The 22,819-nt window shown below is 47.3% G+C and overlaps 1 long non-coding RNA gene across 1 annotated transcript in view; it reads left to right on the forward strand.

Moving 5' to 3' along the window:
* Positions 1–20,025, forward strand: part of LOC143823502 (uncharacterized) — a 31,009-nt gene extending 10,984 nt beyond the window's left edge. Inside the window, exons 2-3 of the long non-coding RNA XR_013226496.1 lie at positions 7,298–7,344; positions 11,698–20,025. This is a non-coding gene — a long non-coding RNA (uncharacterized LOC143823502). The remainder of the gene's footprint in view (positions 1–7,297; positions 7,345–11,697) is intronic.
* The last annotated feature ends 2,794 nt before the right edge of the window (positions 20,026–22,819 follow it).

The following is a 22,819-nucleotide window of genomic DNA, read 5'->3' on the forward strand; positions in this document are numbered from 1 at the left end:
AGGCCACGCAGAGGTGACCCCTGGCCGGCCGGTAGCAAGCCTTCTCATCCCCCTCCCCCCCCCCCGGCCGCAAGGGTGGGCTTTGACTTCTAAATGGCGGTGGGGAAGGGCCCCGGATACGTGGGACGCCGGTCTGGACGTGGCCCAGTTCACAAGTAGCCCTGCTGGAACAGCACTCAAGGATCTGCACCCCAGCCAAGGCGGCTCACGGCCCGGAGAGGGCCTGCGGGAAATGCGCCATGCTGCCTCAGGCGGAATCAGGCCCCTGGTGCATCAAAGTCCACTTTTCCCACTCAGACTGACAGCAACTCTCCAAGGCCTCCAGAAAGGGAGATTCCCATCACATCCCACCTGAACCCTTCAAAATTGGAGGTGCCGCCGGAGACAGAAGCTGGAGCCTGCAGCATGCCAAGGAGACGCTCTGCACTCCACAGACAGACACGAAGCCGCCTTGCACGGACTCAGGCCACTGACCCATCCACGTCTTGCCTGGCAGTGGCTCTCCAGGTTCCTCGGTAGGTCTTCCAGTCACCTCCTGGAGATGCCTAGGATTGAACCTGGGACCTTCTGCGCTCAAAGCAGAAGTTCAAGGCCTGAACCACAGCCCTGAATTAGAGCATTTGCCCTCTAGGGCAAATGGACTGTCCTGTCCACCCGCTCAGACGGGCAGTGGCTCTCCGAGGTCCGAGGCCTATCGCTGACGGCCTGGCCCCTTTAAGGGAACACGCGACCTGCCGTAGGGCAAGCGAAGGCTTTGCCAGTGAGCTGCGACCACCCCACCGAGGAATTAAGGCTGCATCTCAATTTGCGCGGCTGGATTAGAGAATATCCTTTGTAATCGGGTTAACCATTTCCAGCCCGTTCTGGTCGGCTACTTGGCTCAGTCCAAGGGGTGTGTATTGGACGAGACAAGCAATCCGGGAAGGAGGGATGCAGGATCCTGCCTAATCCATTCCTTTGGCGGGCACAGAATCCATTTAACTCAACGGGCGCGCGGGTCCTTTCTCTTTGCAGGTGCTGTTCACAGCCACGGGCCGGATGCCCCGGAGGGCCACAAGCGGGGCTTCAATAGCTCTCAGTCCCGAAAGGCACCCTGTGGCTGCGCTGCCCTTTGCACAGCCCGGAGAATAAACGGGGATAATCTTCAGGTCAACCCCCCCCTTTCAAAAAGGGTGGAAGTGATTAAAGAGTGATTCGTCCTCTTTAAATTATCTTCCAGGGGTTGTCAAACTGCGGCCTTCCAGATGCCCATGGACTACAATTCCCATGAGCCCCTGCCAGCGAATGGGCATCTGGAGGGCCGCAGTTTGACTACCCCAACAGAAGTATGGCCGTATTGCGCCGAAGCAACAGAACCAAGTGTGAGTCCAGCAAAGTTGAATCCGAAGTTGAAACCAGCAAAGTTGAACATTACAGGGCGCGCACGCGACAGCGGATACCCGGGATGGAACTTGGTTGGTCTTTGGGGGGCCGCTGGACCCCACGTTGTTTCGCCGTCGACCCTCTTCCTTGGCAGGGCGGCGGAGGGAGAGAGCGGCTCGCCCCCCAGCCGGGCTGGAACCGTCTCGGGCTCTTCTTCAGCCCGTGCCCCTCCCAGGGAGCCCAAGGCAAGATGCCAGGCCGAAGGGGACCTGCGCCCGCCCCCAGATAGTTTGGGGCAGCTCATTTCCAACGGGTCATGGCAACACACAGTCCTTACGAACCACGTCACTCAAATGAGACAAACTACTTAATACTTATTTGTGGTTTATTTTCATCATTTTTATTCCTATTCGTCATTGGCCTTTGCCAAACACAGAGCGGACCACACCCGGGCAAATCAGGCAGCGGTTGTGCTCGCCCGTCACAGGCATCTTCACAGCGCACGGACAACATTTTTTAAAAATCGCTCTGGAAGCCATTTCAAGAAACGGGACTGACGCAGCTAAAAAGGGAACAAAGATGGGGAGACGAGCGAAGAGGCGCCCACTATCGGCGGCGGCGAAAAGAGAACTGAGGAGACTGAGGAGGCTGGGCGCTCGGCCTCGTTTCCACGTGACCAACGCGCGGGAAATCCTGTGCATGCGCGGTTGCGGAGCGGCTGTTGGAGGCGGAGACGGCTCGGCCGAGGGGCTGCGCTGGTCGCCGGGCGAGGGAGGCGTGGGAATTGACCCGCCCTCCGCCCGCCTTGGTCCGACTTCCAGGCGAGCTTTCGGGCCGCGCCAGGGCTGGGGGCTCCGACGGGCCCCGAGTAGGCCTTTGTTCCCAGCCGCAGGGCGTTAATCCCAGACAGGCGCAGTCGTTAGCGGGGAGCTAATTGCCGCCCCCCCCCCCCCCGCATCTCCCTGGCTGGCCAATATCCCCGAGGCCCTTGCATGCCCCTGCCCCTGCCCCTGGGAGAGCAGCCACTGGCAGGGGGCAGTCGTGCCTCTGCAGGGGAGAAAGGACGCAGGGCGCTTCCGCTTGCTTGCCAGAGAGCTGTCGCGCTTGGAGGGTGGGGCTCGGACCCGGGAGACCCTGACTGGAATGGAAGCCGGCTGGGTGCCCTTGGGCCAGACGCAGCTCTCTGCCCTGCCTATCTGGCAGGGTTGTTGAGAGGATAAGCGGGAGGAAAGCAGAATGTCCTAAACCACATGGACTGACTGAGACGGGGATCCTAAAGGGCTGACCAGTTTTGCTAGTTCTCTGGGGGTGGGAGGGGGGGAACCTTAACATGTCCCTGGCTAAGCACCCCCCTGATCCCTCCCTATTGCAAGATGCCCCCAGACCACAGGCTAGTTCTGGGGGAACTGAAGCACCTAACACTTCCTAGTGATATTCAGTTCAATCTGTTTAAAAATTGAATTTTAAACTTACATTTTAGTCAATTGCTTTAACTTTATTCCACATGGTGGAGTTAAATGTTGCACACCGCCTGGAGCCAGCTTGTTGCGGGGGGAGGGGGGGAGGTGGTCCATAAATCCCACCAACCAATTGGTCAAGGGCCCAGACCCTTTAGCAGCTGAGATTGAAGCGAACCACTGGTGGGAGGAACTCCAGACATGCCTCATCTGGGCCCCAAGTCCACAGCCTGTGGTTGGGTAGGGAGGCAAAGCAGCCAGGAGCAGCCACGAACAGAGTGCAGGTCCCTTGGGAGCCCTGTGGCAGGCAGGTAAGACTGAGGGCTCTGTGCCTGTCTTTTTTCCTCAATGCCCTGTGGCCACTGGGCACTTGGGGGGGCATATTGGCTTGGAGGTCCTGCACCCACTTTTCCTTGCATAAACAAAAATCTTCTGGCACCCTCAGGACTAACTTTTTAAAAATCCTGGCAGAAGCTAATGCAGAATCAGCTTCATCAGCTGCCAACTAGTTCTCACTACCTAGGTTGTTGTTGTTGTTAGGTGCGTAGTCGTGTCCAACCCATCACGACCCCATGAACAATGATCCTCCAGGCCTTCCTGTCCTCTGCCATTCCCCGGAGTCCACCAGCTGCTTCAGTGACTCCATCCAGCCGCCTCGTTCTCTGTCATCCCCTTCTTCTTTTGCCCTCAACTGCTCCCAGCATTAGGCTCTTCTCCAGGGAGTCCTTCCTTCTCAGTTGTGGCCAAAGTATTTGAGTTTCATCTTCAGGATCTGGCGTCTGCCAGCTCCCTCTTCCCTCCCCCTCCCGAAGCAAGAAGCTTGCCGGGCTGCAAGCTAATCGGCTGCTTTGGTGGCCGATTTGCTCATGGCCTGTGGGGAGGGGCAGGAAGAGGGAGCCGCGGGCACCGGCATGCGGGCAGCCCAAATGAACATGCGTGGACTTGCTGCAGTTTTGCTCATGTGTGCAATGTGCAGCAATGCCACGCGTGCGCGTTTGCGCCCCGCCGGATGCAAACGTGCTGCGCCACCACGCATTTGCACCAGGGCTACTGCGCATGTGCGGGGCCCCGGGTCACCCTTTCCCCCCACCCCGTGGCAGCGGTCCACAGCCACAGAAAGGTTGCGGACCGCTGGTCTAAAGCACCCAGGTCCTTACTCTCGGCCCCCACCCGCATAAGCCTGGATCCAGCATCCTTTTCAAGAATCCCATCAGAATGTAAGTGACCAGAATTCTCTGAATTCATCAAAAGATGTACTGGGAACACCCTGTATGACTTTGATCATGTGAATAGATTCCATGCACACTGGGCAGCCTCTGCTATGGAACAGGCTACCTCTTGTGATTCCACTCACACCAGATAATGCCTGCCTGCCTGCCTGCCTGCCTCCCTCCCTCCTTGACTACAGTCATGTCTGTGGTAATCTACTCTACTGGTAATCCTACAATATAAATATGGAAAACAAAAGAGCACCTTATTTGGTCCCGGTGTGCCTATTTCAGCCTGCAATTGTATTAGGATAGGATCAATGGCTTTCAGTGAGCCCTTGCACAAATGGACATGTCAATGCACAAGGAAGCATGCTCAGTGGAAGAGCATGCACAGAGGTCTCGTGATACTCCCCCAGTAGCCCCTCCTTTTGACAGGGTGCCGATAACTGTGGGAGAGAACTATGTTTTTTTTCCTTCTTTGTCAAATGTCCTCACAGGCCTGCATTTGCATGAATGCGGATCCTAAATCAGACAATCCCAATGGTCTGCACCATAAGCAATTCCACACAAAACAAGTTGCAACCCCAGGCAGTGAACAGCTGTGGTGTGAGATGATAACTGGAGATCATAACTGGAGAGCCAGTTTGGTGTCGTGGTTAGGAGTGCGGACTTCTAATCTGGCATGCCGGGTTCAATTCTGGGCTCCCCCACTTGCAACCAGCTGGGTGACCTTGGGCTCATAAAGCTGTTCTAACTGAGCGGTGATATCAGGGCTTTCTCAGCCTCTCTCACAGGGTGTCTGTTGTGGGGAGAAGAAATGGAAGGCGACTATAAGCTACTTTGAGCCACTTTGAGCCTCCTTCGGGTAGAGAAAAGCAGCATATAAGAACCGACTCTTCTTCTTCTTCCTATTACTACTACTACTACTACTACTACTACGACTACTACTACTACTACTACTGTTTTATGGGATTTTAGATTTATGTAAACTGCCATGAGCTGGCAGTGGAAGTGCTGCGCATGCACGATTTCGGTCGCGCATGACGCATTCACGCATTCGCGGCTCGCTGCCCTGCCGGTCCCCAGCCTCAGAAAGGTTGGGGATCACTGGTTTATGACACAACCAACTAATACAGCTCCTCCTCTGGATGGTAGCAGCACCAGCCCTATAAATCTGGATCTCAGAGTGCAGCACTTCACATCTAGAGCCACATTAGGAGAAGAAGAGTTGGTTCTTATATGCCGCTTTCCCCTACCTGAAGGAGGCTCAAAGCGGCTTACAGTTGCCTTCCCATTCCTCTCCCCACAACAGACACCCTGTGGGGTGGGTGAGGCTGAGAGAGCCCTGATATTCCTGCTCGGTCAGAACAGTTTTATCAGCACCATGGTGAGCCCAAGGTCACCCAGCTGGCTGCATGTGGGGGAGTGCAGAATCAAACCTAGCATGCCAGATTAGAGGTCCGCACTCCTAACCACTACACCAAACTGGCTCTCCTAACCACTACACCAAATTAGCCATTGTGGAGCTTCTTCCACCCTCCATGTAATACTGGGAAGTGCATTTTTTCTAGAGATTTCCCAAATGCTTGGCCCAGTGGGGAATTCCCTATCCCTGACCCAATTTTTTGCCCTTGAGAGATTGAGGAACAAGAGAAAAACAGTCTCCATAGTGATGTTCTAGCATGCTCCCCATGTCTCTATGGCAGTGGTTCTCAATCTTCCTAATGCCGCGACCCTTTAAGACAGTTCCTCATATTATGCTGACCCCCAACCATAAAATTATGCAAGGGTTCTTTCTCAGAAATCAAACCGAAACTGACCAATGGTGTGAAGATCCATTTTTCACGCTTGTATATAAATTAGTTTTTTCCCCGGGGTTTCTTAGATCAGTTCTGCCTCTTGTCCTGCCGAGTTGTGCCGCCACCTGGAGCACCTGGTGGGAGACTGCACTGTGCTTAACACACTGCTGGGGCACCTGGTGGCCAAGTGCAGGCGCCTGCAGGAGGATCAGCAACATTGGCAGCCCTCCCATCCGCCAAACTGCTCCCCCTGCCACAACCCCTGTGAAAGGGTCATTCGACCCCCAAAGGGGTCCTGACCCCCAGGTTGAGAACCACTGCTCTATGGTAAAAACCATAGAGACTAAGGGAAATGTCTTGAGCATCACCTAGAAGTGTCATCACATCCTCTTGAACTCACTTCCAGGCACTATCATGTAGATTTTCCAGAATTTGCTAGCAGTGTTGAGAACCCTGCCCAGATAGCTCTCCCAGCCTCACTTTTTGGAGGTGGGTGGGAAGCTTACTTAAGTTCCAGCTTGGAGGAAAGTTCTACCACTATAACAGGAGGAGAGAAGCATCCCTTTCGAAACAGACACATGGAGGCAAACAAAGCAACATAGCCCCTGTGGTGAGACCCCAGCCCCCTTGGATTCCCAGCCTCTATATGTTGCAGCCCTTTGGTGGAAGAGAAGCCAGATGTTTATTCATTTCCAGGTGTCAAGCAAAAACGTTGTGTCCCAGCCAAAGATCACTAATGTTTGTTTTTTTATTTAACACCAATCTAATCATTTTTGAAGTGAGTATATATGAAAAGATCACAGGACAAAATATACTTGCATATGCAAATGAAATCAGAAGCAGAAACACGTGCACATCATTACTTCTCCCTTATTCCATCCAGAGATGCAAAGATCTGTGAAAGATTGTTCAGAAAGTCTCATGCAACCCACATCTGAGAGATGCAGGGATGTTCTGAGTGCTGCTACATTAGAATCATAGAGTCATAGAGTCATAGAGTTGGAAGGGGCCATACAGGTGATCTAGTCCAACCCCCTGCTCAACACAGGATCAGCCCTAAGCATCCTAATTATATGGGCACCATTATGTGAAATCCACATGACCAAACCCAGACCTTCCAATTTGCCTTTTCTGATGGTGTGAGGTGGGTGCATTTCTGACCTTAGAAGGAATTTCCCATAGAAATATGCATATTTATACTGTGAGCTATCAGTTGGTTCAGAGACTTTCCCTCTGTTCAGAATATCTATTTCAAGGGAGGGAACATGGCTGAGAGAGCAAAACTTGTCCATTTTTTGCAAATCTGGAAATTAGAATAAATCATCAGGACTGTTGCTTGGTCAGCCCAAGACTTCAATGGACTCATGTTTGCAACACCACTCAGAGCTGTTTGATTGGGCTTACTAAAGATGTCCCCTTGCTGCTACTCTAAGATTTTATCACCTTTCCTTGTATTTTTTTTTTGTAGCTGGAATCATGGCCATTCAACCAACCTGAATCTGGCTCAAAGGTTCTGTGAGTAGACAAGGCATTGTGACAGTGTCCCCCAGGCTTTCCCATTGTCAGCCATTAAGAGCAGCTTGCTCATGGTAGGATTTGGCTGTAAATGCTGCTGTCAAATGCAGCCCCCTCCCCCCAAAAAACATCACATGAATCTTGGCTCTTCCAGCCCCTTCCTGGATTTAATGCTCTGAATATCACTGCCTGAGTTAACAGCAGATAAGATGCATTTTTATTCTACTTTGGCATCTGGGCAGACAAAATGAGAGGATACTATCAACAGAATAGTACTGGACAAACAAACAGGATCAGGGGAGTGTAATCCTCTCCTTTCCATGGGGGGTGGGGGGAGGCTGGTTGACTGTAATTCTGCAGACTGAGACTCTTGGACTACCACAATTCTACGGAAGCCACCCCCCCCTCAAATTTTGGCAACCAAAGTACACTTCTTCTGAATTAAAATTGGAAACATACTTCATTCTTATACCTAAAACCAGGTTTAGAGTTTGCCCTTGTTCTCTGCATGAGTCACTGATCTGGGCATGGCTCCTAATTCAAAGGCAGCAAGCTCAGAGCACACACTCAGGCAGAGATTCAACAGGCAACTCTCTCTGAAGTCAAATGCATTTTCTCTGTCATTCCAGACACCAAATTATTTCTCCTCAGAAAAGGCTGGTGGACAGGAGTGAAGGCCAGAATAGTAACTCATTCAGAAAAGCAATGAGCACATATCTTTATGAGTGAGGTCTCAACTTGCATTTATTTCATATGGCACCGTAAAATGGAAACATAAATTTATTTATTTTCAGACTTGCATGCTGCCCTTCCCCACAGGCTCAGGGCAGCTAACAATATCCTACAAACATGAAAATCACTTTGAAATTAGTTCAGTTAATTTAAGTAAAAAGCTGGATCAAAGTTGCCACCTTCTCTTTGGTGGGAGGGGGGGAACATAAAGTGCATTTTTGATGTGAAAATTCCTGTTGTTAATAGATATTAATAGATTTTGATAATAATCTAGGGGCTTTTCACACGCTTTCAAAATCGCACAATGGTTGCCAATTGAAAACGCTACTGATTTGCCATTATGCACAACGTCGTTGACAATCTGCCACACACCTGAAACCGATCCGCAAAAAGCGCTTCCTTGTAGCGCTTTCAGGGAAATCCCCAAAAGTGGATTCACCCTCCGGAAAGCGCTACACTCCTGCAACCAATCTGCAACACTAGCGGGAAAGTTCTGTGTGTTACCATTGTTGTGGTTTCTACAAAGTCCCTCCCCCTGGCTCTCTCCTCTGATCTTCCGGTGAAGCGATCGCCATTTTTTTTTCTCAGAGCGAGCGAAGTTCAACCCACCAGCAAGCCTGTTTAGAGGCTTCCCCGGCTTCAGTCCCTCACCAGAGCTGTTTAGTCACTAAGCACAAACAACTTTTGCTGATGTATTTTCCCTTTATTTTTTACACTGTTTTCGGCCGAAAATCGGGCCCGTGAGGGGGGGGGGATTTTTTTTTCACTTGGGGGGAGCGTGGCAACGATGAAACGACAGCTCAAACACACCTGCCAGCTGATGGGTCTCTCCATTGCAATGAATCAACACATATTCGTTGCAATGGGTGTGTTTTTTTTTTAAAAAACCTTTCTTAAAGGGAAAGGGGACTGTTTGGGAGCATGCTAACGGCTGCCCATTGGCTGCTTGACGGCCAGGGGCGGGACGAGCTCGGCAATAGCGCTTCCTTTCTAGCGATTTTTGCTGAGACCGGAAGCTTGTGGGAAACGATAGAAACGCAACTGGATTCCACTACAAAGTCAGGTATGCATAATGACGAATTGCACTATTTTAAATGGCGATTTTTCGTTCAGCAAACAATTTGCTACAAGGATCCCGGTGTGGAAAGCCCCCTAGAGTTGCTAAATGCTTTCAGTAGGGAGGCTGGATATTGTCAGTTTTTGTCCTCAACCATTGGCCTGGTGGAACTGCTCTGTTTTCGGGGAATGTGGGAGTGCTAGCGGGTAGGCTACCCAGGGAGGCGGAGCAAGGGAAGGGGATGTTAGCGCCTGTTGTATTTACAGACTAGTAGCTTAAGCCTGTTGTAGCAGGAAATACAACAGGTACTAGCATGGTGTGATGGTGGAGTGTATTGCTTTGAAGTCTTGGGTTTGTAGGGAGGGAGGGAGGAGAAAGATGCAGAACACGGGAGGGAGGGAGGGAGGGAAGGAAGGAAGGAAGGCATAGAGAAAGGGAGAAAGAGGGAGAGAGAGAGAGAAAGTGAGAAAGAGAGAGAGAAGGGTAGAAAGGAGATAAAGGGATGGAAGAAAGAAAGGTAGAAGAGAAAGGGATGGATGGGAGAGAGAAAGGAGATAAAGGGATGGATGGATGGATGGATGGATGGAAGGAAGGAAGGAAGAGGTAGAAAAAGAGGCAGAGAGAGAGAGAGACAGAAAGGAGAGAGAGAAAAGAAGGATGGAAGCTGCAATGAAAGGGGACGGGGCAGGGGGGAAGGAGGGTGGGGGCCAGGTGAAGGGTCCGCTGGCCGGGTAAGGGGGGGCGAGTCGTGAGGGGCGGCGGTGGGGGAAGAGTTTGGCATGGAGGTGTGTGTGTGGGGGGGGGAAGCAGCGGCGTAGTGAGGGTGCTGCATGGGGCAAAGAGAGAGAGAGACAGAAAGGAGAGGAAGGAAGGAAGGACCCCTTCCTTCTCATTCATGTAGGAACAAATAATACTGCCCAGCACCCATCCTTATTTTGGAAGATGATCACTAATCATGATAGAACAGAGCCTACCCCACTTGACTCAATCATCCCAGCGGACAGATGGGTTACCTATTTTAAAAGCATATATGATGTTCCCCTACATCCTATGCAAACACCAGATCCTGCTGACCTACCCAAATGCCCCCTCCCCCGTTTCCCCGAGTGAGATAATTGCACACACTGAGAGACTAAGGAAAGGGAAAGCCCCTGGGTGGGATGGCATCTCTTCAGAACTTCTTAAAGAATTTAAGGACTGGCAAGCTCCCTATCTAGCATCTGTTTTCACATTCATTGACTCCACTGGAAAGATACCTAGAGACTGGGAAATGGCCGTTGTGATCCCTTTCTTTAAAAAGGAAGAGAAATGACCCTGCCAATTATAGGCCAATAAGCTTGCTAAGTTTTGTCAGCAAACTGTACACCAGACATCTGCTGGATAAATTTATCATATGGCTGGAACAGGAAAGGATCATTGTACCCGTGCAAGCAGAGTTCAGGTAGGGCAGAGGTACTCTAGCACTGTCTAAAACTACAACATCTGGTCGAAAAATATTCCTCCCGGAGTGTGACCTCATAATATGCAGCTTTTGTAGATTTCAAGGCTGCATTTGATTCCATCTCAAGACCCACATTATGGGAGAAACTGGAAGCTTCCACAATTAATAAAAGACTCAGTTTTCTGATACGCTCTCTGTACGAGCAGACCACACTCAGAGTCAGATGAAGTAGGAAAGGTCACCTAACAGAGCAGATTAAAACTCAAAGGGGTGAGACAAAGCTGTTTATTGGCCCCTTTACTCTTTATTTTTTACATTAATGACAGCCACCTTGAGTCCATAGATTATTACCCACCTAAATTAGCAGGGCAGCACATTCCTGTTCTCCTTTATGCTGATGATGTGGTCTTACTGTCCAGAACCCCTGTCAGTCTGAACAGAACCCTGGCAAGCCTGGAGAAATACAGTGAGAAAGAAGCCCTGGTAATAAATGGATTAAAAACTAAGGTAATGGCCTTTGGCAATCGCCCCAGAGTTAGGACCTGGCGCTTAGCTGGAAAGAGGTTAGAACAGGTGAAGTCCTTCAAATACCTGGGAGTTACCTTTCAGGCTTCAGGATCAAGGCACGAACACTGTAGACAGCTTGCGAACATAGGGGAGAGAAGTGCCCTCAATATACTCAAATTCCATCGCTCCAATGGAGCCTATTTTGTTCCAGCGGCACTCAAACTCTTCCAATCTAAGACAATTGCTCAAATGGCGTACGGGACCTTTTTAGGGCCACCAACCTCTTGCTTTGCCCCACTTGAGCGGGTTCAAACAAAATTTCATAAAGTATTACTTCAGGTTCCAAACTGTGTTTCGAACTCATGGATACGTCTAGAGACAGGGTTTCCAAAATTCAAAGCGAAAGCAGTAACTTCATGGTTAAAGCTGATTTACTTCCTTCAATCCTCTGTGACAATTTTAAATTCCAGTGCCTGTTGGCCACCGAGAGGGAAATTATAAAATTAGGCTTTTCCTCACTTTCACTACTTGGGTTAGGTTACGATCAGGCAAAAACTGTACTGAAACAAAGGACTGAGGATACAGAGCGTCAAATTGATCTTTCTTGTTCCCCTAGGTATGGTGCACCACTGTGTTCCAGATACATTCAAGCCTCAGCAGACTATCTCTCCTGTTTGGAGACAAGATACTATAGGAGAGCATTCACACTGGCTAGATGCTCTGCGTTAACCTTCTGCCATGCTAGTGGGCCGATTCAAGAAAGCCCCAGTAGCTGAAAGACTCTGCCCCTGTAATTCCAGGGAGACAGAGTCAATCGAACACATCCTCTTAAGGTGCCCTACCTTCAACTCTGTAAGAAATAAATTCCTCCTCCCGTTACTCAGGGATTCCTCCATCAGCTCAAACAAAGAAAAAGTTAAATTCCTCCTGTGGAATAGTAGGGGCCATATTATTTAGCAGGCTGCCAAATTTTGTGCTCATGTGCTTAGCACACGGGAAAGACAACTTAAGCTTAACTAAAGATGTTTTAGTGGAATTTTATTATACATTTTTTATAATGTACCCATCAATCATACAATTTTATATATTTTAAATTTTGTATTGGCTCCCTGATTATGCAATTTTCTGCTGTGAAATGTTTTTTCTTGCCATCTGTTTTATCTGGCCACAGTGTTGTATTAAAATAAATTTGAATTTGAATTTACTGCACAGCAGAACATGGAAAATATTTTAAAATACTTTGTGGATCTGGGGGAAAAGGTAAAGGACCTGGGAGCACAGGTTGTGTTTTCATCAGTCCTCCCTGTAAGTGGCCAAGGCATAGGAAGAGAGAGAAAAATTATGCAAGTGAATGACTGGCTACGTCAATGGTGTTGACGGGAACAATTTGGATTTCTGGAACATGTCAATATGAGGGGCTATTATCAGGAGACGGTGTGCACCTCAAAAGGGACGGAAGAAGTATTTTTGGGAGAACCTTTGCACACCTGGTGAAGAGGGCTTTAAACTAGACACAACGGGGGAGTGAGACGTAAATTTAGAACTTGGTGTGATGGCAAGATCTGAACATGAGAAGATCTCAAATCTACAGGGAATGTTACATAAGCAGGGTACTACTACCATACAAGGAAGTTCAAAAACCAAAACCATGAGGCACACAAAGGATGGACTACGATGTCTCTACACCAATGCACAGAGTATGAGAAACAAGCAGGAGGAACTAGTAGTCATAATAGAGGAAGGGGATTATGACTCGGGTGGGCCGAGTTTTTGTTCTATTTACGTGTCAAGTCAAATCCTGCAGGCCTCTGCGGATACGGATATTAGGTGGGGCTGATTCCATCTATGTTTGCTGCTATTCTTGCCATAGACGGAAATGTTGCAATTGCAGGATTTGTGCAGATCTTATTGCCAGGTGTCAGGACATGAATATCTGAAGATGCCTTGTAGTTAATCATTTTGGGCTATTTGATTAATGTGGCCAGTTGCAGAAGCATGATATTGAGTGCAATAAATAAATCTCCCAGGCAGCATATTGCAAAAGTAAAACCTGCATTTCTTCAAGTAGATTACATTCAAATTCAGGTTGCAGCCAAGAGTGAAGAATCAGTGTGGCTCTTTTGATCTCGCTCTCAATCGCAAGGAAAGGTAAAGCTATATTTTAAAAGGCAAACACAGTTGCCTCTCTGCCAAGTTGGAAACAGTTATTTCTAGCTCAGAGCTCAGCAAGCAGAATGAAGAAACAGATCCTGGCCAGGGCAAAGAGGGACCTGCAACTGTGATAGAAGGTGAGGAGACAGAGAAGATGGAACTCAGAAAAGCCCTTCAAGCAGAAAAGACGACCCCGGTTGTTGCTAATACATGATGGTAAAGCCGCTTAAATGCCAACATAGGGAAAGGTGTATCTTGTGCAAGAAAGCCTGAGTCCAGCAGCACCTTTAAGACCAACAAAGATTGATTCAAGGCGTGAGCTTTTTGGTGCGCTGACTGCTGCTCAAACATCACATCTGAGGAAGAGTGCTGGCACTCGAAAGCTCACGCCTTGAATCAATCTTTGTTGGTCTTAAAGGTGCCTCTGGACTCTGATTTTATTGTGCTTCTTCAGACCAACATGGCTGCCCATTTGAACATATCTTGTGCAACATCTATGTACTCAAGGCATTTCCAGAATGATCTATGCATGTGGTTAAGTGCTAGAGGCATATGTAATGAATAATAATTAATCAAAAGGTAGCGAGTTCTGTCACAGGAGAGCTCCCATGGAAATAAATAGAAGAAAGACTAGTGGCATGCAACTCTACCGGTCTTAAAAGTGCCACTGGACTCCTAGGTGTAAACTGCACGGAGCTTTTATTCCAATCCCAGGTTGATTCAGTCCCTGCCCTCTACACAGAATGCGATTTTGGGCGATTTAAATTTTTTTGGATTTTGGGCGATTTAAATTTTCCCTCTGCAGCAAGAAGGATTGATCTGGAATGACCCTACCTTTATTGTGCGATATCTTAGAGTGCTTTTATCCGTCAATATTTTTCAAATTCGGATTGGGAAAGCAAGCTCCATGGTAGATAACCTCTGATAGGCTACACCTGCTCATGTGACAAGTTTGCCTTAAAGGAGAAGCCCCTAATTTCTCTCAACTTCTGTAGGTCCTGGATTTTTTCTCCCTTCTCTGCCTTTTTCGATCCTCTCCCCCCCCCCCTTCAAGAAAAGAAAGAAAGAGGCTTGGCTCCCCCCCCCCCCTTCTGAACTACCCTAACCACGTGCAGAACACTTTCCTGTTTCAATGGAGGGGGGGAGGAAGACTCGAGTTCAAATCGATCTGAATTCAACAGGATTGAGAATGGAATAAACAAAGTAAGTGCAGACTCTGCCCTACTTTGACCTATTGCTTCAGATCAACATTGTGACCCACCTGAATCTATTGAAATAAATTCAATGGGTAGCTGTGTTAGTCTGAAGTAGCACAACAAAAATAGAGTCCAATAGCACCTTTAAGACCAACAAAGATTTATTCAAGGTGTGAGCTTTTGAGTGCAAGCACTCTTCCTCAGACTAATAAACAACCATCATAACTGTGGTTATATAAGATAAAAGCAAATTGTGGTAAATTAGTAAATTCTGTCATAATATCCAAATTAAGCCATGTGATGCCATATGATAATTCTTTGCTAAAACAGCTAATCAGTCCTTTGAGTTCAGTTGTAGTTCACAAAAAAATTGGAGAACTAAAATTGTCTATGTCAGTAATTAATGGCTGACGCTTTCCTAGTTGTGAAAGGAAATAATTTAAAGTAGCAATCCCCAACCTGTGAGCCGCGGACCACATGTGGTCCTTCGACTAATTGGAGGTGGGCCCCGAAGGACGCCTTCTCCCCCCCCTCCCAGCCCTTTACTTCATCCCCCCCCCCCCCGGCCCTTTACAACACACTTCGGGTGTCTCCCAGATGGGACTATCTCGTTGCAAAGAAACAAGCTCAGGGTTCCCATTGATCTGTCATTGTCATGAGTTAAAATTTCCATGAAAATAAAATGTTCCTTATGTTCATTGTTGTGGTGTGTCTGTATCTTATTTTGAAGGGATGTTTAAACATTACCATAGCGATCAGAGAGCGTTGGGGCAGTGGTTGAGAGTAGAGGAGTAAACTACCCCCCCCCCCGGGCCTCAGTAAAATTGTCAAGCGTTGAGTGGTCCCCAATGATAAAAAGGTTGGGGACCACTGATTTAAAGAGACTAGTTGCTGGCCCCATCCATCTCCACCCAAGCGTGGAAGCATCCCTGCAGGTAACTGGCAGCTATCTTGTCCTGGCAGCTATCTTGTCCTGACATTTCACGCCTTGAATGAACCATAACAACTATCATAAGTGTAGAGATATAAGGCAAAATAAATTGTGGCAAATTAGCAAACTGTGTCATAGTATCCAAATTAAGCCATATGATAATTCGTTGCTTTCTTTGTTTTTTTGAACTACGACTGAACTCAAAAGGACTGATTAGCTGTTTTAGCACAGAATTATCATACACATGATCCTTGTTCCATTTAGTCTGAGGAAGAGTGCCTGCACTCGAAAGCTCATGCCTTGAATAAAGCTTTGTTGGTCTTAAAGCTGCTGTTGGGCTCAGTTTTTGTATTGAAATAAATGTTAGCTTTTAAGAGGCCACTGAACCATTGTTTTATTTTGCTTAAAACTGGGTCACCCCAATCGCTATGGATGATGAATTGCAGGGATGAAAAGGCCCTGTGTGAATGATTCATTCCCTGACCTTGTTGCCAGAGAGTCCCTTGGGATCGCCTTTGTGGTCAGGAAATGTACCCTTGCTTGGATCTGTGTTATGGGAGGAAGAGTGTGCAAACTGGTTATTATAAAAGCTCAAATGTTTAAAAACCAGAAAAGAATGTCTATTTGGCACACAGAAAACATCTACAACTGTGTCCACCAGTAATTCTATGTGAATGTTCAAAAATGTTTTATGTAAACCGCCCAGAGCCGTAGGGAAGGGTGGTATAAAAATATAAATTAAATCAAATAAATAAATAAATAATGCCAAATAATTTTTGACCTTGAACTAGTATGCTGTGATCAAATAGATCTTCATCAGAGGTCTACTGTATAAAGGCACACAGATACAATTAACAATTTTTTACAATTTTCAACAGGGGGGTGAAAAAAATTCTTTAGTCTGTTCTGGCTCGTTCTGGTCCTACAAGGTGTTCATAACAGAAGACTCCTCCACTGGCAAATATTTCTTCTTCCTCTCCTGGATATTGGAAAATCCTACTGTGTGCCTCTTTGAAGACAGGTCCAAAACAAAAGAGCCTGTGTGCCTCTGGAAGACCCAGAACTCTCTTGGCATAGGAAATACAGAGGCCTTCTGCTGTTCCTTCATGTATCGCTAGTCAATGAAACCTGTGCAAGTTCATCCACACTTACACGTCAGCACCTGATTTTGCAGCAGAGTGATGCACGTACACGTATGAAGTGGTCTCATCTGAATGACAGCTAGAACTTCAAAAGTGCCCCTGGGAAAATGAATGGAATGGTGCTGCAGTGTTCTCCTGTTGCTTGGCTGCTTCCTTGTCACCTTGAAGGTGCTTGCCATACAACTTGGCCAAAGGGAAGTTCATTTAAGTTCTTCATATGGTAGAAACAACTGGTCCATGATCCTCTCCTGGCACAACAGACCAGACTTAGCATTATGCATACATGGTGTCTTAGAGACATTTTCTTTTATAAGGAATACAATGTACCCTGTAAAAAAGAAGAAAGAGGCACTTTTCTCTCTCCTGTGGCACGGACAAATTAAAGGTACAAGAGAGCTGGTATTTCCCCAGTTACTGATTAACCACAGTTCGTTTAACAGAATCAATCTTTCAGGCAAAGGAGTAAACAGTGGCCAGCCACCACACTGTCCTGTAGTGCTCCTTTACCTTTACAACTTGATTAAAGGGATAAAAAATAAAATAAAATGCATGTCTCTGGAAAGCAGTGAAGATGGGGGAGCTGTGCCTGCTATCTTGGGGATATGCAAAGCACATTTTATTTCCTCTTTTATCTTGCCAATTGTATGTTGATCCCATACATATAGATTGATTTTGCACAGGTAGATAATGAAAAGTCAAGGGGGAAAATTTACACAGCGGCACTCAGGATCTTAGCTGTCTATTGGTATATAAATTGGTTTATTATTTCATTCTCTTAAAGAGACCACTTTAAAATACAGCATGGCTAAACGTAAAATCCATTTCCCACCCCTGTGCTCTTTTTCTTCTTTTGTCATTCCCACACATGTTTGTATATGTGTGGTTAATTTCCAAAGATATTTATGTGTAAACATGATCTTGCTTTGTCTTAACTCCCTCATGGATCACCTTGTTCCTACAGTTGAGGATCTAAAATGGAATTTCTGACACGGCAGCATCAACAGCCATCTGCCTGGAACATGCCAGTGTTTCTCCCACTGCTGTAGGATACCTGGTGAGCCGTTCATAATTCCCCATAAGTGCTTTGCATTTAGCCAGGGTAACCTACAGCTGAGCTGGCCACTTGCACAGTGAGATGGGGGCCACAGTGTGTGAAAGGACAGCTTGAAGCAATTACCCTCCCCCGGCAAACACCAAAAAAGGAAACATTATTAATAAACATCTTCTGGGCATTTGGTGGCACATTTTGCCCATTGCAGCTTAAAGCAATTAATTCAGGATACTGACATTAACTCTCCAGCTCTCTGACAGCTTGGAGCTGGAACGAAAAATGCTAGTTCTCCAGGGAAAAGAGAAGGCGAGTTGGCTCTTTTTCTGGACTGTTTGCTTATAGGCCCTGAGAGCAATCTTCCTTGCAGAATGAAATGCGCGGGCACAAACAATGTGCCGGGAGGAGAATAGGAGATGCGAATGAACAGTTTGAACTATTTGCTCAGCAGAAGGGCAGCCACAATCGCCAGCCAATGACTTTCCTAGGCATCAGCCAGGACTGCGGAGTCTCTTTGTTGTCGTTCTCCTTCCTCCACACAGCTGTGGCGACTCCGGCTCACTTGGAGCCTAGATTTATTCACCAAAGTCTCAGCTCAAGTAGATCCTATTTATTTACGCTGAAATGTGTCTCCTTTTTATTCAATTGATCAGGTTATCTCTCCCCCTCCCCGGGAAATCAGAACTGTACTCAGCGGAACGTTTTCAAATGGCAATTTGTTTTCTGCTGGAGTCTGGGGTCCTTGTGTCGTCTTCCAGAGGTGGGAAGAGACGCATCAGAATCTCAGCTGAATTTCTGACTGCCATGGGAGAAAAGTTAAGCCACCGTTAAGTCCTTTGTGTTCCAGCTCTTTTAGAGCAAGAATTGTACTTGGCTTTAAATTTTGCTCACAGCACTCAGTGGGGCTTAATGGTGGATCGTGCCCATGTGCTGAACAAATGAGCGTGCTTGAGGTCTCAGCTTCAGGGCCTCTCAATTCTGCTGCTTTTATTTTTTCAGTGGCTCTTTAGTTGCTTGTTTTTTTGACTTCGGAAGACCAAACCTGGTAATGCTGTCAGACCAAATGCACTGGGGGATGTGCAAACACCTCCAGCCTTCGGTGGTGGGGGTGGTTCCAGGAGAAGGGGACATTCATTGCAAAGTGCAAAGACCTGCTCTTGAAACGGATAAGAAACACTGTACCATTTGGGAGGGGGGGGTTGCTTTTGAAGATCTTGTGGATGATAAAATGCTCTGAGAAATAATCCTAAAGCACACTGAAGCATAGGGTGGAATAACTACCCCCTCCCCCTGCCAACAACTCAATGGAAGTACTTAGGGATGAAGCCACAAATTCTGATGCTTGCCAAAGTTTAGGTACATGCCCCATTACAGAGTCTACAGGCACTTGTGAACACAGGTGCATACTTAAGGGAAAAGACAGATTTCATACATAGAATAAATCCCCACCAGCCATCACTGTGTTCCAAAAGCAATTTTGTATAGAGAAGTTTAAATGGCAAAATAAATATGCTCACTGCACAGTGAATCACGAGTGGTGCACACTGACAGAACCAGCCAGACAGAGAAATAGCTCTAAGAGAAGTATTCCCCTCTGTGATTATACCGAGGGAGAGCAACCCATCTTTTCTCACTAAAACAGGGTACTTTTTGTACTCCAATTTAGAAGGATGAATTGGTTGCACATGCAGCCTGTAGGAGTGATTTCTTTCTGAATACTTTTTAAAAAATGTGGTGTGGGGGAGCTGTTGAAGTGTAGCTTCTCTTTGCTCAAATCTACATGTCGTAGTTCTAATGTTAATTATTATTCATTGTGCAAAGTACATGAGATGGAAATTGCCTTTAGTGAAACCGGGTACAGGCAATATTTGTTTTGCTTCTAGATGTACTTGGGAAAACCAGTCAATGGATTCCATATCAAAAAAGACAGAATTTCTGTAGTGCCATTGAAGGAGAAAATGGAACAAGATGAGATAAAGAAAAAAAGAGCCCCTCTCCCAGGATCTATATAGTTTTGCATACCAAATTTCCCCTCCCCTTAAATGTAGACCTCAGATATCATGCTTAATATATTTTTAAAGAAGCTCAACTTAACTGGAATGGAGGCCTGAGGTGAAAAGGCATTTCATTTTTAAAAAGAGGCAACAAGGGATTGGTTTACCAAGATCACACTGAACATTTTCCAACAAGGATCTACCTTGAAGAGAACAGAAGCATTACCCGTGGCTTTTTGCAGAGCCAGAGCTCTGAAACTCCGGGGATTTTTCTTCTACTGGGTGGTCAGAAGGAAAGGCTGAAAGGCGAAAGGATGCCCATTGTCTCTGCTGTGTCTTAAGAGCTGACCTCACGTGCCTCTCAAAAGAAGAAAGCACCTGTTTATCTCCAGTTACCATTTGCGACTGTGAGCTCCACATGGTGCCCACACAGAAAGGGTCTTCCCTCAGAGCGAAGGCCTGCGAGAGAAAGACGCACAGAAAGAGGCAGAGACGGGGGGGGGGGGGGGGAGGAAGCAATGCTACAAATGCTTTGAAAAACACACCAGCCTTGATCTAGATACAGTCCTGCCCAGCTTGAAAATGCCTTTAAGGGACAAAGATTGGCTGCAGCGTAATTAGAATTGCCCAGCTGCTCAGAAGAAACGGAGACTGCATGGGAAGCCCTGACATCTCATTGCCCTTTTGCTTCCAGACCCACATTTCCTTCTTCTCTGACATTAGGATCCAGCCAGGAAATCTGTCTGTCTACAGGCACTTCTCTTTGCAGAAGGCATTCTGGATCTCATCCCGATTGGTCCTCCCTTCTTCCACACATTGGATCCCTGTGATGGCATGACTTCACAGTGCAGTTTCCCACCCAGCTCCACATTACTGGCTCCTCTTGGGAGGGGCACAGAAATGCCTGGCTGCATGATGAACAGGGGCAGGGGCTTTTCGTGCAGTGGGACGACAGGTGGAGAGCTCAGCACAGGAATTTACATTTTCAGCAGTAATTCCAAGTGGGGCTTCATAGGGCTAGAGCAGGGGATTTTGGGGAACCCTGGGGTTACATGAGAGCCCCCCCCCAAGGGTTTTGCAGCCTTTCCCAGAAATTTGAATGGCTGCTGACATCACTACATGTCACTGGAACCCCCTTCCCCTGTCGCTCTACAGGTCTGGTCTCTTTCTCCACAATGGAAACGATAAATGATCAATAAATCGATTGGCTGGCTCCTGCATCTTACTTCAACACCCACTTCTCTGAAGGGGCATGCCACCACTTTCAGGGGTCCTTGAAGCCTGAAAAATATTCCAGGAGTTCCTTCATGGTCCAAAGGTTGAAAAAGGCTGGATTAGAGACTTTCTAACATGAGGAATGTTGGTGTCGGTTGGGAGAAGACTACGGGGTTAATACTGAGGGCCATTTCCCACAGAAAAAATAGCGTTAGGGCAGCGCAATGGCTTAACACTAAAAAAACCTGCGCCTCCGGGAATCCCCCCCCCCCCAGCATGTCTTGCTACTCCACATGCCTCCTTGAAATGGTGGACGAGGGGAAAGCACTTGAAATGCTCCTCTCTTCCACTTGTCAATCAAGACAGGCAGCCAATCACCTGCCTTGCTCTTTTAAAGGGACTATGTGCCTGCTATTTTTCTTTGTAAATCTATTAGTTTAAATAAATATGCATTAATTCATGGATGCATTGGGCTCCTTTCACTGTAATCCCCCTTGAAATCTGGAGCCTTGAAGGGGGGGAGATTTTTTTTTTGGGTGGGGAACAGGCATGCTTACTGGGCAAACTGCTGTGGAACAGTTTATTTTTTGCTCTGCCTGGGCGATTGTGCGCCTATTCGTTGGTCCAGGCAGTTTTCTTTTTTAGAAAAGAAAGCCCCGTTCCGAGTGAAGAGAGAGGGAGGTGGGCTTGAGGGCAGGCATTGGGGCTGGAAATCTCGTGACTTCAGCCACTTTAGTAACGCACATGTCTTGTGTGAGTGTCTTGCTGGTTGCTCTCATCATGCTAGGGCTTCTTCGCAGGGGTAATCTTGTGGATTTCCCTGCAAGCGCTATAAAATGGAGGATGTTGCAGCCGGTTTGCAGATGTCATGCTGGATGTTCATGACATTGTGCAAAACGCCAAAAAATGTTAAGCCATTTGGTTTTTAATTCAGGTGCGGAATGGCCCTGAGAATCTATTGAATCAAACTCAGTGTTGTTACTGAGTATGAGGAATCCACACCTCATGCCTTTACAATTGAGTTTATCCAGAAGAAAGATGTAAGCTTAGTACCCAGCAAAGGAGATGTGGTGCAATATCTACTTCCAAGTGGGAATCCAGAAGGAATTGCAGAGTGCATCCTGCTTCCCTCTCCCCCGCTATTTCCTCTTTCCTTCCCTTGAAAGCCTGTCTCATTTCCCCTTTCCTGCCTCCTTCTGCCCTTCCCATTTACCAGCGACCTGCCTTTATCTCCTCCCCATCTTCAGTTGACCACCCTTCCTTTACCTTGCACTCTCTACCCAGGAAAAATATGGCCCAGTTCCATGGTGCCCAGTGGCACAGTGAGGACTTGCAAGGGCTGGCAAAGCTTGACCCCCCCACTGACTCCCATTTCACCTTCTCCAACTATTTCCCCTCAACTCAAGAACTGAGCTAAACTAAATAAAATGAAATTCAATAGGGATAAATGTAAAGCTCTGCATTTAGGTAGGAAAAACCAAATGCACCAATATAGGATGGGGGAGACTTGTCTTGGGAGTAGTATGTGCAAAAAGAATCTAGAAGAAGAAGAGGAGGAGGAGGAGGAGGAGGAGGAAGAGTTGGGTTTTTTATGCCACTTCTCTACCCGAAAGAGGCTCAAAGCAGCTTACAATCGCCTTCCCTTTCCTCTCCCCACAACAGACCCCCTGTGAGGTGGGTGAGACTGAGAGAGCCTTGGTATCACTGCTTGGCCAGAACAGTTTTATCAGTGTTGTGGCGATCCCAAGGTCACCCAGCTGGCTGCATGTGGGGGAGTGCAGAATTGAACCTGGCTCACCAGATTACAAGTCCACACTAAGGAAGCCTGTTCCACTGAGAAACTGCTCTGTCAGAAACTTCTTCTGGATGTTTAGATGGAATTTCTTTTGAATTAATTTCATCCCATTCATTCTGCTCTGTTCCTCTGGGGCAAGAGAGAACAATTCTGCTCCATCCTCCATATGGCACCCTTTTAAATACTTGAAGATGGTTATCAAATCCCTTCTCAGTCATCTTCTCTCTACGCTAAACAGACCAAGCTCCCCCAAACTTTCTTCATAA

This window comes from Paroedura picta, chromosome 14 (genome assembly GCF_049243985.1).
Source record: "Paroedura picta isolate Pp20150507F chromosome 14, Ppicta_v3.0, whole genome shotgun sequence".
NCBI classification, from domain to species: domain Eukaryota; kingdom Metazoa; phylum Chordata; class Lepidosauria; order Squamata; family Gekkonidae; genus Paroedura; species Paroedura picta.